At 36.9% G+C, this 15,345-nt stretch overlaps 1 protein-coding gene across 2 annotated transcripts in view; it reads right to left on the bottom strand.

Annotated features, from left to right (window-relative positions):
• Window positions 1-13,911, bottom strand: part of LOC131970613 (SPRY domain-containing SOCS box protein 4-like) — a 90,858-nt gene extending 76,947 nt beyond the window's left edge. For both annotated transcript variants that reach the window (XM_059332044.1, XM_059332047.1), the window contains exon 1: window positions 13,627-13,911. The gene's annotated coding sequence lies outside the window, so the exon portion shown is untranslated. The remainder of the gene's footprint in view (window positions 1-13,626) is intronic.
• Between the last annotated feature and the right edge of the window lie 1,434 nt (window positions 13,912-15,345).

Genomic DNA, 15,345 nt, shown 5'->3' with positions numbered 1-15,345 from the left:
AGGCTTCAGTGCTATTAAACAAATGCCCATTATATTTTACAGTACTTGGAATTTAATGTTTTTAATAGGATCTAGTTTTTCCAAACAATTTCTTTTTTGGCAAAATTCTTCCTTCTTTTAAAAGATCCCCACCAGCATTAGCAACTTGTACAATAAACTCAACTTTATATGCACACCTAAAACAGGCACCTCCATAACCTTGAACTAGACGTGCACCAATATAGAGACACAGGGAAGATTACAAGGCTTCTTTAGATGGAGCCACCGCTGTGAACAAAGATCCTGACATCTTGCAGAGCAACCCAGCAGGCAACAAAGCTGCTGTAACGTCACTGGAGCAACATGACTCCAGTGGAACTCACAGAGCAGTTCTTCATGTCAGTGTAGTGTGGCATAATGAACCTGGAGGTATGTGTAGATATTTTATTTAGCTTTTTTTGCTTTCTAACCATCAGTGTTACTAAAGTGCCAGCCACCAAGCTTATGTGGACCGTAACAATCATGTTATCTAACGTTTTCTTGTTGTTTTTTTACTTGTTGTTGGCGTGTTTAACCCATAAGAACCTATGGTGACACCCTTGTAACAAACACTTTAAATCTTCTAGAATCTATTAGATTAAACCCATTTAACAATTCTAACCCATTAATAAGGTGTCATGTATTGCATTTGACTTGTTCTTACCATATTTCCATAAATTATTGACATTTAGGGCAATAATGTAAGTTAGCACAACAAAGGAAGCCAGTTGTCTGCTCAAAAACAAGTTGGTGAGTTGTTGTTACTTATATCTTTAAGTTGGGGTTCACAACAAGGGACAATAGTTCTGATAACTCTTATTTCTTTGTTGTGAAATGCGGGAAAGCGGTGAAATTCTGTCATTAGCGAAAGCTAGCGGCTAACTGATGCTAGCGGCTAACTGACGCTAGCGGCTAACTGATGCTAGCGGCTAACTGATGCTAGCGGTGCTGCTTGTTACAGCTACAAGAGTAGCCATTAGCGTATCAATGCTAACTCAAAATTGTGGTTGCAACATTAGCTGACATTTCATAGCGGCGTTACAATCGTGCCAATTCAGCACATTGCAGAAGTTAGCAGAAGTAAGGATTAAAAGTTATTACAATGTAAAATTATAAGTTAGTACAACTTACAGTTGAGTTGACAAAAATCTGAATTCAGAGTTGAGCAAACTCAAAAACTAAACTTAAAATATTTAGTTTAATTGTCCAACTTAACATTTTATCGAAGTTTGTTGCCTTGAAATTTTGAGTTCACCCAACTTTTCTTTTTTTGCAGTGTACTGTTGGGGTAAAACAAAAACAAAAAGGAGAGTAACTGAAACGGTAGTGAGATTCTATATCACAAATTAAAGCTTTTCATTCATGGCTTATGTAAACACGCATCATAAGCTTCTGTTTCATCATATTGACATGTGTTACCAATCTCGGTTTCCCTACACCAGGGATTCCCAAAGTGTGGGAAAAACTGTAATATTAATTAATTAATAAATGCAGGCTATTGAAAATGCACTTCATCTTAAAATGAAGCGTAGAAGAAGTTCTCTTCTTCCATGTTTCCAGCCTGTTATGATGACGGGTTGTTTTAGATCCACGCTCATTTAAACTTGCTGCAATTTTTGTTCAACGCGGCTCAAAATATTATAACATTTTGCCGACTTATGTGCTTCCTGCCTCTGATCCTCTTTGCTCTTAAAAGTAGAAACTTGTGCATAACTTTGTTGTATTATATTGAAACTGTGTTACAGTTTTTCAGATTAATTCAAATGCGAGAGCGCATTGTTGTGATTGTGATTATTTTATTATATGTGTGTTCTCATTTGAGCATGATTCAACATGCTGCCTTTAATATGGCGATAAAAAAGCTTATTGCATTTTGGTTTTTTTGAAGGTGTGGGGGATTGGGGGTGTGACAACCCAGTTGGGACATAGAAGGGGGTGCACGGCTAAAAAAGTTTGGGAACCGCTGCCCTACACTGACAGTTAGCAGCCATGTATGACTGCATTTTTGCACCAAGCTACACAGCACTGCACTAAAGGTCAGCTAAGGTGAGATGATTCCCAGCTGTGTGTATGTGGACCGTCTGTCCTCACAGTGACCCGGTGGTTGGGGCACACTGTTTTGCATGGTGGATTGTTATGGCAGGAAGAGGAAGATGAAGAGGAGGAGAGCTGATGGAGTGGGAGGAGGAAACAGCAGGATGTCTGGTTTAAAACATTTAAGAGGAAACTTCCTGCTTCCAGGTCAAATATCAGGTTGAATGCAAAGATGAGTCGTCAGCTTTTAAAGTAATCTCAACATCAAGTTCCACTTCAGCAGCACGATCAATAGAGAAGGAGTTTTCTATACTCTCACCACAAACAATTACATTAAACTTCTATTGTCCATTTTGCTGATGATTGCAAGAAAAATTATTACTATGAATTGGATGAAGAAAGACCCCCCCATGATCACTCAGTGGTTACAGAAAGTAAAACATGTCTACATGATGGAATATATGACCAATTACAGCTAAAAGTCCCTGTTTTTATGAGAAGGTGGGCCCCAGTTACAGACTATATTGCTTAAGACTCTTATACACTATTATTATCTAAATTAGCCCTTTTTATTTATTTATTTATGATTATTTTTTTCTTTTTTTGGAATACAGAACCAGATAAAATATGTATAATACCCTTAACAGATGAGACCCAATCTCAAGATGTTTTGATTTGTTTTCCTTTGTGATGTTAATTGTCTGTAAATGTGCATAAAGGCAATAAAGTTAAAAAAAATTTTGGTAACACTTTACAATAACCATCATTTATAGATGGTAAATAGACCATTTATAAATGGTAAAGAGATAGTTTATTAATGTTTAATCATCATTTATGAACCATATATAGGCCATTTAGAATGGTGAATAGAAAATGTAATAATGTTGAACTATAATTTATAAATGCCAAATAGATTACTTTACCATAAACAAACATAATTATTAGTTTATTAATAGCTTTACACTCGTTATAACATTTTTAACACCATATTAAGTATGTAAATGATTTCAAAATGATTCTTATACCTTTAAGAAATTGCTTGAAAACATTTAAAGATTAAATATGTATAGAATTTTGTAAATGGTTAATAATAACTGGTTTATAAACCATCTATAAACATCACTTAGATGTTATTGTAAAGTGTTATCAAAATTAAAAAAAAAACTTCCATTGTCAGCATTATATCTTAGTTCAAGTTCAGTTACAAGAGGATTTTCAAACCTGAATTTATTGCCTGAAAGAGATTTTTTATAAAGGTGATCACTACAGTTCCCCCATCCTCTACTCTCTATTGATCACTCTGCAATTCAGTCTTTGTGTCTCTTTGTTTGCCATCTCACCAAGCCTGCACACTTTTCAACTTCACTCAAAAGGCCAAATTATGCACATTACACTTTTAAACAATCTCTCCTGGAAGGCATCCGAAGCAATGCACCCATTTATACTGTGAACATGAGTCACTTCTGTGTATACAAACAACCACAGCAGCGAACAGGAACCGTCTGTGTTTTCACACATATACGGTTCATACAAAGTCAATGTTTGGAATATGCTTGAATCTGAATATACTTCTGGAAAAATGCTTGATTTTCAACATAATCTGGTGTTTTATCTACACAATCACTGTAAACTAGAAATCTTTCGTCTTTCTTTTATTGGGATTTTTTAGTTTCTAACACTTCTGTATAATTAAACATGCCCCCAAGTCAAATTGCCCCACGAACATTATTGCTGTTCCTGAGAAACAAACATAACAGGAGGGATAATAATTAAAATGAAAGGAGCATTAAATAAGTAAACATTAAAAACGTACAATAAAAGTTCATATAAAAACAGCCAATAGTGCCAATATAAATTTATTGCTGCTAGAAGCGGCCGATATATTTCATCAACGTAATATCGTTAACGTTGTTTTGACAATGTGCAAGTATTTATAATATCTCAAAAAGACAACAAACAAAGATTATTTGTATGCTGCACAATTTACCTCAGGGGAGAGAAGCTTTAATGTCTCTGCATTGAAGTTGAACTGGGAGTCTCTTGAATGCTAAAGTTTAGAGAAAATAAACAAGTTGTTGTTCTGAAACATTGTGTCCATCCACAGTTTCCTGGTTGGCAAGAAGAATTGTAACAGCATTTTGTTTTTGGTAAAGAAATCACATTTTAAAAGGATATCGTCGGATTTTCGTTTTTGGAATTTTTTTAAAAAATAAGATTTTTTTTTTTCTCCCCAGATAGCCCGCCCTTAACTGCTGCAGGTCTAGATTCATTCTATAAACATGATTTTCCGCATATGCATTTAATGTAAATATTTGGATGTGTTGATAAATACATTTATTTGGTTTTGGTACCTTGAAAGAGCTTGAATTTTACTCTTTAAGGCCCCGTTTGCACAAGGACGCTCGCGGGTAAAAACGACAAAATATTTTATGTGAAGTGCCTTTCGTTTAGACGGTGACGGCGTTTTTGGGGCTTAAAAACGCAAAAATCTGAAACCACCCTCCAAAGTGTAAAAGTGTAATCCTCTCCTCCGTAGCGTGTCGTCTACACTGACAAGACACAAAACTCTGATCTGATCTGCTCACGTCACGTATGTGTTTACGTCACATACATGCTCCAGGACAGGAAATAAAGAAACGTGGGATTATTTCCATGGTGGGACCTTCAAGCTGCTCTGGCAGCTCTAATAAACTTACAGGAGTCTTTCCACCAAATGTCCAGGATATGTACAGATAGTATTAGTGAACAGAGAAGGATCTGGAATTACCTCCATCACATTCTGGATGCAGCGATTGGTGGGAGGAGCCAGACGGCTGTGAACGAGACCTGGGAGATCTAGTGATGGAGGAGAACTTTGTGGAAGGAGTAGCTGATGAAAATGTGTGGCGTGAAAACTTCTGCATGCCCAAAGATGCTCTTATGGCTTTAAGTGATGCCGCCTGGTTGCATGCAATCGAATTTCACACACTTTTGCGTCACCGTATGCAGCAGATTTCCTCCTGAAAACGCTCGTCTAAACGAGGAATAAAAAGCGAAGACACTTTTGCGTCTTCTGTTCAGACCGTCCTCGTGTAAACGGGGCCTAAGTTGTAAAAAAAAAAAGCTTTTTTCAGAGAGCCTAGTTGTTTAGTGCTCCTAAAACAAAACCATAGCAGCTCCCTTTAACAAGCAGCATATTCCTATAGGAGACTGTGGTATCATCTACTATGTTCACTGCATTCAGTGAATACACGGTGAGCATAATTACTGTCAGGAGTAGTTTTCATTCACAGGAGTTAGTCCCACAATGCAGCACATAATGCAGCGCTTCAGTGTACCAGTATAGAAACATGTGGGTGGAAGCTCCTTCCAGGAGGAGCGCTTCACACCACATCCTCCTCAGATGTGAAAGATAAACAGCCCTTGTAACTTATACGGTACATCCCCAGTCTCCAACTCTCTCCGTAGGGAGGAACATCCGTCATCTGCCTGAAGAGCTGAAGAGCTTCGTAACAATCCAATCTGCAGCACGCATCACTCAGCCGCCAGCGACAGCCAACACTGGCTGGCATAATCATGCACAACACGCCTAAAGGAAGCATACGATGAAGAAGATTTACTTCAAATGGTTATAATAGAAACTCTTGTGCTGAGAAAAAGGTCTCATCTAATCAGTAGTGACAGTCTTAAGCCAGTGGCGATGTGCTCATCTCATGGTGGGCAGTCAGAGCTCAGCACTGTCTTACACAAGATCCCCTCCAGTCAGGAAAAACCCACAATATGACCAAGCTGATACTGGCTGGTACTCACTACCCAACCCAGTGGGAAATGTTTTTACTTTGCATGCAGCCCCTGATGTGCAATCAGCCGTATCATCAGGACAGGGCAATGAAAACAACTAATGCATTTTCTTTATTTGATTTTTTTGCTCTGTGTCTGCAGAAGCAACGGTGCAAAACTCTGCAGTATTTATTTATTTACCACGGGCACCAAAGTGCAGCCGTGGCTCAGAGAACAATTATTTCCAACCAGCAACACTAATCCAAAATCATTTAAATGGCCGTCAAGAGCAACTAAACATGAGTGGCAGCGATTTAAAAGAGCAATTCAATTTATTGTGAGCCACTCAAGTGATTAGATCCCATTACACAGTGCAAACACGAGGCCACTGCTGGCCTTTTAAAATGACCTGCTGTCCCGTAAAGCCCAGGCGTGGCCCTGCTCAGCACCGGATTGCTCTTAATGGGATTTCACAACATTAACATTCTACTGAGTCAGCATCAGGCACACTGGCTACAGCCCCCCCTCTGCTGCAACAGCCTCCTCTATGACTGTGTGCATGTAAAAGAGAGAGAACGAGTGTAGGATGGTAGGGAGTGCAGGGCTGGACATCTATTAGGCATCCCTGCAGGAGATAACTATAGTTTGTAGATCAGCTGACAGAAACAACATGGAATATTTCTATCTGGAAGGAAAAACATCTCCTGACATGATGCAGCAGGAATGCATGAACATAGCAGCTGCTGTTTGGAAGTAAAGTCAGATAATAAATTCTTTTGTGTTCCTTTCTATGGACATTTTAACCCTCTGAATCACACCGCAGGATTGAAACGTGTGCACGCCCAAAGATCGTCAAAAATACAGTTTATCATAGAAAGAACTTCCCAACGGTCCGACAATGGATCATAGGTTACGAAAGTTTCCGTAAGTAACAAAAACTAAGCTTAAAATTGTGATATTTCTGTCAAAAATCACTTTATTGTACATTTCTCCTTTTAAATGTTGCCCAAAAAAAAAATTTGGACTAATTCGATGCTGTTAAAAACATTAAATTCTGCTCCCCAGTGACACTATGAAGCCATGATTGATTCTGCTGAGAGGAACGGTCACGTGACAAATATTCACTGAAAATCAGACAGAACTGCAGGCTGTTTACACAGAGCAGAGGGGAGAGGACAGGCTGTTTACACAGAGCAGAGGGGAGAGGACAGGCTGTTTACACAGAGCAGAGGGGAGAGGACAGGAGAGGTAGAGATTGGGAAAAATCCAAATAGTTCAATATGTAAAGCATGTGGAGACCCATTTTTTCCTCCAATAGCCATAAAACTTGTGGGCAAAAGTACTGTGTATATATAATTTCCATTTCATTCCAACTTTTTAAGAATAATGGTTTTTCTTTTTTACAACTTGTTACGTCATCATAACTGTTATCCTGCACAAAACACATTGGAGTTGTTCCCACTTCTATCCATGATTGTGCTGATTTGATAGAGTTGCAGGCACCTCTTCTCGTTGGCTTTTAACACCACGTAGAGATATGATTTTTTGTTTTTATTGTATTCATGCATATTTTATTTTGTGCGGGCAGTACATTTTACATTTTATTTTATTTATTTTTATCCCATTTTTAATTTATTTTATCTTATTGCATCTTACTGATCTATTGTTTACTACATCTCTTTGTATTGTGTTATGTATTTATTGTTTGTGCAGCACTTTGGAAACCTTGTGTTTGCTAAAATTGTGCTATATAAATAAAGGGGATTGGATTGGATATTGCAGTGAAATATATGACCACAGTGAGTAAAATATAAAAAGAGCAAAAAACCCTGAAACAGCTTGTTGGGATTCAGAGAGGGTAAAGAGCCAATTTAGCAGAGAAGAAGATAGATGCTGCCTTAATTAGGGTGGCAATATCATATCGGCCAGGTCAGATCCTGAGATTTTCAATAAATTGCTGGTAAATTGCTGCTACTTGCTGGTAAAAAACCTGACAAGTAAGTGTTAATAATGCTCCCTGAGCTGGATTGCAGAAGATGCTGAAGCCTCATTGTCATGATCAATGTGCTGCTGGTTTGTGGCAGCAGCAGGATGCTGCAGGAGAGGAAGCAGCGTTACCTGGAGTCACCCACAGCTGTCATTACAACTCATCTGCTGCTTGACACAGGAGGGACAATAGCGTTGCACCGCAATTTTTCCCCCTCCTCATTTGTCAACATAAATCCACCAAACATCCTGACAGTGATGCTGCAGGAAGCTGAATCATCTGAGTGGATGAACAGTTTGTCAGATTGTTGCAGCAGGTTAGAGATGTTGAATGTTTATCTCCAAGACAACGTGACACGTTTCTACCGGGTGTAAAATTATTATTGTGTTTCATACAGAGGTGACAGCAATGGATTCGTTGTGAAGGAGCAATTTAATTTCAAAAGGCGTTTAACCCTTTGATGCACAACATTGGTCTTAAGCAGGGGTCTCAAAGTCGCGGCCCACGGGCCAATTGTGGCCCTCGTGATGATATTTTGTGGCCCCCACCTTGATATGAAAGTTTAATGTGAGTTTTATATGAACAGCACTTTACTGTGTTGTGTGTGGAAGTCCGTTTATTATCTGCTGTATTGTTTTTACTGGAAAAAGTGGAAATGTTATGTAATGCAATTTTGTGTCTTTTGTTAGTAATTTTGTGTCTTTTTTCTAGAAATTTTGTGTCTTTTTCTAATAATTTTGTGTCTTTTCTTAGTAATTTAGTGTAGGCCTATTTTTGGGGTCATTTTGTGTCTTTTTAAAGTAATTTAGTGTTTTTTCAGTCATTTTGTGTCTTTTTTGGGGTCATTTAGTGTCTTTTTGAGTCATTTCGGTTTTTTTCTGTCATTTTGTGTCTTTTTTTTAGTAATTTTGTGTCTTTTTTTTTTGGTCATTTTGATACTGCCTCCAGCGGCCCCCAGGTAATTTGAGTTTGAGACCCCTGGTCTAAAGTGACCCGATATGTGTGAGTTTTTATGTTCTATATCTTTACAATAAATTATTTTCATCATTCAGTATTCCAGGTTTTCCTCAATTAGTTTGTTTTTGATCATCTTACATCCTAATTTTATGTTTTCCTTCATTCATTTTTTAATAAAATCCCTTTTTGTGTCACTACTCTTCTAATGCACAACATGGGTCAAAAATGACCCATATCCACTTTTTAGCAAGGTAGCTTGCTAAGCTAACTGCTTAGCTAACTTCTTGGCTAAGTATTTAGCTAAGTAGCTTGCTAAGCTAACTGCTTAGCTAACTTCTTGGCTAAGTAGTTAGCTTAGCAAGCTACTTAACTAAGTAGTTAGCTATGTAATAACACAAAACCTTTCTTTCTTCATAAAGTATGAGAGGCAAAATGGAAATAATGATCTGTTGTTATCAAAAACAAGATATTTAAAGAATAATTGAAATATTCAATCATAAAATAAGTGGATATCAGAAGATAGAGCACAGAAACACACAGCAGCATTAAATAACAATATTATATTAAACATGGGGAATGAATGAGGGTCATTTTTGACCCATGTTGTGCATCAAAGGGTTAAATGAAACAGCCTTGATGAAGGACATTTTTTCCACATTTCAACAGATACAGGGCAACACTGATATCAATTTCTATAACGCTACATCAACTGGTTTTTCCAACAATAAAAAATAAATAAAAAGACAGTCTGGTACTGAAAACATACTGCTGCCCAGCTGTAGCACCATAAGGAAGCACATCACTGTTATTATCAGGCTGATCGACCACTTAACTTCATGATTTAAAAACCCCACCACTCACTTATTGCAGGCTTAAGAAGTAGGGATGGGCATTTGGAAGAAACCTGCCAACTCGATTATCTATAACGTTAACGATCAATTAAAATTACAGTATTGTTTTAATGCATACAATGGCACTAAGTTGATGGTACAGTGAATGAATGACATGAATATACTGAGAGTGCTGAGAGAATGAGAATGTATCTATTCTATTTACCATTTATTGAGATGAGATGTATCTTGTTATTTACTATTTATTATGCTTTTTTTATGAGTCCAGTACCTGAGTGCATTGAATTTCGTTGTATTTCTGTGCAATGACAAATAAAATCGAATCTAATCTTGATCGCTACATGCATACATGGGCAAAAGAAAATATATATATATGCAGTACTATGCAAAAAAGTTTTGATAGCGGACGCTTTAATTTTGAAAGGACGAAAAGTGAGATTGAGCTGTAAAGATAATGTCAAGGAGTTTAATGTTTAATGTTTTAGCCCCCGAAGAGACATGAGGTTAGTTTTCACAATAATCTTCATATTTAAATGTGTTTTGTGTTTAAATAAGTTTTGGATCAAATTAAACTCAGTAATTCATGCTAGCAAGGTTTGACACAGTAAGCTAGTTTTGCTCTACTATGTAAAAGCCTGTTTTGATAATGGATGGTTTTATTTTGAAAGGACAAAAAGATTTCCTGTCTATCATCAAAACTAACTCAAGTGAGATTAAACTGTAAAGATAACGTTTTATGTTTTAGCCCCTGAAGAGGCATTAGGTTAGTTTTCACAGTAATCTTCATATTTAATGTGTTTTGTGTTTAAATAAGTTTTGGATCAAATTAAACTCAGTAATTCATGTTAGCAAGGTTTGACACAGTAAGCTAGTTTTGCTCAAATTAACACTCTTGTATTTCTGTGTGTTTTATAATTGTTATTGCAACTTTCAGTGTACAAACTGAAGCTTTATCCAACTTAATTCTCAGCTCGTTGGCTGTCAGAGAGATACAGTTAAATCGATTCAAAATTCCACGTGATCCACCAAATTCTTAATGACATTAATCAATCGATCAATTAATTATTCCCATCCCTAGTTATAAAAGCTAAATCAGCAGCAGTTTAAGTCCTACATTGTCTCTACTGTTAGTTAGCACATGCTTAAAATAACCTCCAATTAAATATAAAAGCTTGATAGCTAAATAAGAGCCATGAAGTAATTGTGCAATTAATTACCCGATTAGTCGACTAATCATTTCAATAATTAATAGCCGTTTGTTGCAGCTGTGCACAGGTTAAAGTCAAACAATTGGTTTAACCCTTTGCTTGGCAGTAGTCAATAGTGAGCGGTTCTTCCTGTTAGACTCTGGAATTACACTGTTGACCTTTGAAACTCAGGACTGGAGCTCGTTCTACCACCCACTCTCGCGGTAACACGGAGGTCAACTGATGTCACAGGGTCACGGGGTCAAAGCCCAGATGGTGGGACATGGAGTTCAGAGGTCAATAGTTCCTCTATGATGGGAGCATAGGACCTGGCGTTCAAAAAAAGGTATATGGAAGCCAATTAAGATCCAACCCATCTCCCATGCTGATTATGATGGAGTTGTCCGACAGGAATTGTTTACATGTAGGGCTGGGCGATATGGCCCTAAGAGAATATCACGATATTTCAGGCTATTTTTTCAGGCTATATTTCAGGCTATTTCAGGAAATACTTAACCCATAAGAACCCTGATCCAGTTATCCATAAATAAAAGTTATGGGGGATATATCACAGACCAAGTGGACCACACAGAACATATTTATGATGTTGTTTTTTGGGTCATTTTGTGTCTTTTTTAGTAATTTTGTGTCTCTTTTTTAATTAATTGTGTGTCTTTTTGTGTCTTTTTTAAGTAATTTAGTTTTTTTCTGTCATTTTGTGTCTTTTTTGTAACTTTGTGTCTTTTTTTGGTCATTTTATGTCTTTTTTAAGTAATTTTGTGTGTCTTTTTTGTGTCTTTTTTAAGTAATTTTGTGTGTCTTTTTTGTGTCTTTTTTAAGTAATTTAGTTTTTTTTCTGTCATTTTGTGTCCTTTTTTTTTGTAATTTTGGTCCTTTTGGCCCCCAGGTAATTTGAGTTCGAGACCCCTGTTCTAGAATATTTGAAGTGTTCGTTACATGGGTGTCACCGTGGGTTCTTATGGGTTAAAAAGACATAGAAAATATTATTTTTTTTAGTCTGTATAAATAATTATAAATCTAAAATGTAGTTTGAAGTGCAAATCTCAACAGTTGCCAAATACAAAATAATCTACTCTTGACTCTTGATTATGAGCAAATAATAAAAAATAACCATTTAGGGGTTTCGGGGGCATATTTTAATGACATTTTGTAAAGGTTCTTGTATGTTTTATTTAAGGCATCTTATTTTGACAGTCTTCTTGTAATTTCTGTGGTGGATTCTCTTAACACACCGTGCTTTTATTTTGAAAGCTGCATGTGTTTAGCTACAGGGAGTAAGTAGCTTTTTGTGATTATAACAACTTTAACCACTACATCAAGAAGTAGGAACGTTGCCAATATCATGATATGCATTTTTATGTATTTTAACCATAAAAAAAATATACCGATATTATTGTGAACGATACAGTATGGCACAGCCCTACTTACATGCTTAACCCATTGAAGCCTGGAAAGCGGATATGTCGTTTTGTAGTATTTGTATAAGCTCTCAAATACTTGTTGAATTTCATTTCTATCTGCTACAGAGGCTGAAAAATCTATTATTTAGTAGAAGCGTTGACACTTCTGTTGAATTTCCAGAAAAACTTCAGGTTTTAGGGGCTGATTTTAAAATTTTTACAGGCAGTTTTAGGCGTCAATGGGTTCAAACGGTTCTAGTTTTTGTTTACTGCACCAACCACAAGTGAAAAAAACGAGCCGGGCAACAACCACAACAGTGATCTGAGCTACCACATCAGCCAGATATGTTCTCCATCTCACCATCTGCTGTGCTCCACCCACACAAATCTCTCATAACACTCGAGCTGGACAGTAGCCTGCCAATGCCCAGGAGGGCAAAGCAGATGGTGCAGTTACAGGCGGAGCATTTAGCCCTTTAACAGCAGGCACACTTTAAATCACATGGGCACTGAATGGAGTCAAATAGTCCACTTTCTAATGCGTCTCGGGCGTCAGGGAGCCTTATTTGCACACCTGGGATAATGTGAGCTGTGTTTGGTCAAAGCAAAGCTGGAGGGAGAAGCTGCTTAGTTGAAACTCAAAATGAGCAACTTAAAATGCTGGCAACAGAATCATGTCTCTCTTTTTTCACTTGCGCAGTACACATATGGAGAAATTGAATTAATTTGCGGGAAATCTGTCATTTGATTTACGCTTAAATGAGGCAAAAATCTAAGTGTTCCTTTAAAAGGGAACAGTGCTTTGCAACAGTAAACAGTGTATCGTGTGAACCACAGATCTCTCTTGAATAGAGAAAAAGAGCAAAGAGACTAAATCTACAAGCAAAATCTGGTAGTTTTGGTTCTGATATCTCATTAAAACACACCTGGTTAGATATAATGTCTCTCTTGGTGTTTCGGCGCATGAATGACTTCCAAACGCGCAATTGAAGCTCAGTATAAAATGCATTTTTTTATTATTACTCATACCTAATGCTGCAGTACCAGTTATAGCTTCAGTGACAAATAATTCAACAAGTTCAGATGTTTTTCAAAAAGAAAACAAACGCCTCGATTAAATAGTTTAAACCCGAAATCATGTTTGGACCCTAAATAGTCAGAAAACATGTCACGTTTGGTTAATCTCTGTGAGTTTGTTTGTCCAGAGAGAATAAATCACTAAATTAACACAATATTTAATAGAGTTTGGAAAGAAAGAGAAAGGTATCTATCGGTGCTATCGATTCCTCAGGAGAAGAAAAACACGGGAAAAGTTTGAAACGAGAGTTTTTTCTGCTTCTCGACACCATAATATAACACAGTTGTTCGTGGCACTACATTACAGTCTAATGGGAGATAAAAGATCAACTCACCGTGCGTTACCTTCCACGCAGCGTGTAAAAAGGGAAGGTTTGGCGACCCAACAAGCCTCACGACGCCAAGTTTCCTCAGTTATCCTCAGCGGAACAAACCAGGCGGACTATTGCCGCGGAGTGACACTAACAGTTGGAGGAAAGTGTTTAAAGTGAAGCCAAAAACCCGACGTGGATATTTCTCCGCGCTGACGAAGTGAAAGGACGTTTTCCACGCAACGGGCGGCTTTCTTTGTTCCTCCTGCCTGCAGCCTGTTCCGTGGATATTATCACCGTTCATGTGTCTCTGACAGCCGCTGATTGGCTGCAGGGTCGGGATCAAGAAAAGGTGACTGGCGTCAAGTTAGCAGCAGCAAAAACACGACTTCCGCCCATAAAAAACACCTTGATACAACTGAAATTATGGATTTAGTCTTTATGTATGTAATATCTGCATATGATGTTGAATCACAATTTATTTAGCGATTTTACATGTTTTTTTTGAATTGCTGGATGTGTTTTTCAAGCCAAATCGTGGCCAATTCCATGCTTTTATTTTGTATGTATCACATATAAACTTCCTGTTAAATTCTAGCGTCTTTTCAGAAACTTGACGCAGGGTGGAGGCCACTTCATGCCTTGCATAGTTTTATTCTGAGTATAATCATGATCTGTCTGCTGCCCAGTTTCATGAATCAGGTCTAATAAGTGGTGGAAAAAGTATTCAGATCCTTTACTTTGTTCCCTTAGATTGTTTTATATATTCTAAATCAGGAGGCAGTATCAAAATGAACAAAAAAAAGACACAGAATTACCATAAAAGACACAAAATTATTTAAAAAAAGACACAAAATGACTGAAAAAAACACTAAATTACTTAAAGACACAAAAATGACAAAAAAGACACAGAATTACCATAAAAGACACAAAATTATTTTAAAAAAAAAAGGCACAAAATGACCAAAAAAAGACACAGAATTACCAAAAAGTAACAAAATTATTTTTTTTAAAAGACACAAAATTATTAAAAAAGACACACAATTATTAAAAAAAGACACAAAATTACTAAAAAAAGACACAAAATTACCAAGAAAAGTAATTAAAGGGACCTTCCACACACAAAACAGTAAAGTGCCATTCATATAAAACTCACATTAAACTTTCATATCAAGGTGGGGGCCACAAAATATCGTCACGAGGGCCGCAATTGGCCCGCGGGCCGCGAGTTTGAGATCCCTGTTCTAAATATATTATTGGATTATTAATATTGATGCATTTATGAAAGCAATATTTTAATTTTGTCAAGATAGGGCGCATTTAACTACTTAATATACTGTTATGAGGTTAAATTAAAACAAATGTCTAATCACTTTAAATTGATTATGATTTTCAGGTGTAATACTAAAGTTGACGTGTCCCCTTGATTGTTTTTGGGGACAGCTGTATGTGAGTCGGGGTTCTTTTTAGCTGTGTATTCAGATCCCTTACTTAAGTAAAAGTACTAATACCACACTGTGAAATTACTCCATTACAAGTTAAAGTCCTGCATTCAAAACTTACTGAAGTAAAAGTACAAAGATATCAGCATCAAAATGTACTTAAAGTATCAAAAGTAAAAGTACTCGTTATGCAGAATGGACCCACACAGATATATTCTGAATATATTATTTGATTATTTGTATTCATGATTTTATGTAAGCAGTGTTTTAATTTTGTAAAGATTGGGCTCATTTAACTACT

This window comes from Centropristis striata, chromosome 4 (genome assembly GCF_030273125.1).
Source record: "Centropristis striata isolate RG_2023a ecotype Rhode Island chromosome 4, C.striata_1.0, whole genome shotgun sequence".
NCBI lineage: Eukaryota > Metazoa > Chordata > Actinopteri > Perciformes > Serranidae > Centropristis > Centropristis striata.
The sequence above is the reverse complement of the archived record's forward strand: the minus strand, read 5'-3'. Positions and strand labels throughout refer to the sequence as shown.